Source organism: Bactrocera tryoni, unplaced genomic scaffold, assembly GCF_016617805.1.
Source record: "Bactrocera tryoni isolate S06 unplaced genomic scaffold, CSIRO_BtryS06_freeze2 scaffold_25, whole genome shotgun sequence".
NCBI lineage: Eukaryota > Metazoa > Arthropoda > Insecta > Diptera > Tephritidae > Bactrocera > Bactrocera tryoni.
Genome location: NW_024395977.1, coordinates 10,875,536 through 10,878,340, shown reverse-complemented (window position 1 = coordinate 10,878,340; position 2,805 = coordinate 10,875,536). Strand labels below are relative to the sequence as shown.

Here is a 2,805-nt window from a genome sequence, read left to right as displayed (position 1 = left end):
TTTTACTAATAAAGAATTAAGACTGGAAACATTGTATGTGAAGCAACTCCAGCATGAAAACAATATTGAATTTTTGATAAATAAAAGCGACAGTTCCTCAATAATTAGCTTAAGTTCTGATATAATAATAATTGTAATAATTATAATCGTTATAGCATTTTTATATAAAAATCGTCAAAAGTATATTTGTCACCTGAATCTAGTGCAGAGGACGTACTAAACATGCGGAAAGGTCCTTTTTGCAAATAACAACGGCACACCTACGATCAACACCGATTGGGGACAATCGATTTAAGAGGAAGAGTTAACACAACACTTCTTACTCAAGTATCGACTTACAACTTCCGGCACGTGTGACCGAAATGCACCAGAAAGTGCATGGTCAGCGTCTGCACTACCTGTTGTGCAGCATAAGATTCGTGGAAGCGAATCACGCCACTTATAATTATTAAAGTTGGAATTAAGCATAAATACTGTAATTCGGTTAAGCTAACTTCAGTTTGTAAAACTCAATAAAGATACGCGGTAGCGCTGCCCGAATGCAGCTCCGTGAAAAATTATATTTTTTTGGTTTTCAATTAACCAAAAGATTAACTTATACATAAGTATATATGAATGTATGAACATGCAAGTCAATGCGCGCACATGTAATAAGTATATTGATAAGTGATGAAAATATGATTTCAATTTCTGAACGCGCACATGCGTATACATACACTCATATGAGCATGTGCAGATACACAAGATAGGATAGAAGATGTATGCCTTTTAACATCGTATACTATACAAATAAATATTTTTCTTACTAATAGAAATTAAATTTATCACAGCAATATACATAATATACATATACATAATATTGCTGTGATAAGTTTAATTTCGATTAGTAAGAAAAATATTTATTTCTATAGTATACGATGTTAAAAGCAAAAAATTAAAAATTCATTCTGTCGAGATTCGAACCTGATACTTGTGGTATCATCTTGACTTTCCAAGCGCTTACCACCAACACCACCATTGACACTTAGGTTGCGCTGACTTAAGTATGGTTTGGTTATGCATGTACATAAGAAACATACGATGGTTCTAATAGTTTTGTTTAAGTATAGAAATATGCTTTTGTAGAACATTTGCTTTCGCAAATATACAGACAAATGTGCAAACGACATAATATATGTATGTATGATTGTTTCGCATTTTGCTTCTACGCCGGTCAAATTTCTATACAAAAATCGGCTGAAATGTGTGAGAAAATAAAAAAGTGGACAACTAGGGCAAATAATTTTTAAAAAATTTATTGACAATTAAATATTAATGAAAATACATGTAAATTTACTTAAATTTTTTTAAATTTATTGAAATTTCGTTTCGCATTTTTCGGCACTTTAGAATTAATTAATATAAGTAAAATTCACGACTTAACCCGCACACGTCTTATTCGCGCAAAATTTCCAACTTTATGAAAATTGACGCAATTATTGACACTTCAGTTTTATGTAAAGTTTAAAACATGTTTACATATGAATATATAATATATTTGAGTTTGGCGCAATTATTGACACTTGTCTTAATATATAAAATTGGGCCAAACCGAAACAATGAAGTACATAAGTACATAATTACTTTTGCATGTCAATATGGAAATGCCGACGGCAAAACGCAAAGGCATATATTGCACATATGTACATACATACATACAAGCGATTACTTGGTTGAAAGCAAAAATTGAAGCATGAGAAATTGAAATTATGGTTTGGTTATGCTTGAAAGAAATATACAATGGATCGCCGATTGTTACCTCTTTCCTTGCTGCTGCTGCGCATATGTATGTTTGTATGCTTGTTCATTATTGAAGTTATACTGCTTTTTCTTTCCTTTGTCTTTCATTTCTGCGAATTCTCAACTATTTTGTGTGACATTTGCTTGAAATACTCTGCGTTGGCCTTTGAAAGCAATTAAGGCTATACTTTACAGAATTATTTCTGTAGTTAGTCTTCATTTACATTTTTTGGAAATCGACCCGCGATGACGAGGTATATCGTTTTATCTGACAGCGTGAGGTTTAAGAAGTTCATTTCTAATTTTGTCTTGTGGCATATTAGAAATGATGTTTCTTCGAAAATCATTCGCTCACAACGGATAAAACGACTTCTGAGTGGTGATTTTAATGAATAAATACCAAGGTTTTACACAAAAATAATGCAGTCAATAAGTACAGTACGCTTTTGTATGCTTGCGCATTATTTTTCTTTCGTTTGTCTTTCATTTTTGCGAATTCTCAACAATTTTGTGTGACTTTATTTCTTTCGTTTCTGTTTCATTTCTGCGAATTCTTTGAATTTCTGAACGCGCGCATGCGTATACATACATTCATATGAGCATGTGCAGATAAACAAGATAGGATAGAAGATGTATGCCTTTTAACATCGTATACTATACTAATAAATATTTACCTTACTAATAGAAATTAAATTTATCACAGCAATATTATGTATATACTGAAATAATTTGAGTCAAATAAATGTCCCGTCGAAAGACTAAGGACAACGCTAAGATCCGTTTTTTTTTTAATAAATTAAATACAAATGTTTAAAATGTTTTATTATTTATTATTTATTAAAATTGTACGCGACGAAAGAAAGGCTTCGTGTGTGTCAATTGGATTTCAGCTTAAGACTAATTTACAAAGAGAATGAAAATCTTGGTTTTGGCTATTGGCTATTGTTTACATTAAAATGAGTGTGCAGTTGGTCGCTTGATTCATTGGATGAGAGCTTATAGATTATTTGGTTTGTATAAGCGAAG

General features: G+C 31.6%; 1 pseudogene; it reads left to right on the top strand.

Moving 5' to 3' along the window:
- Positions 1-1,957: 1,957 nt before the first annotated feature.
- LOC120781035 lies at positions 1,958-2,160 on the top strand (annotated as a pseudogene).
- The last annotated feature ends 645 nt before the right edge of the window (positions 2,161-2,805 follow it).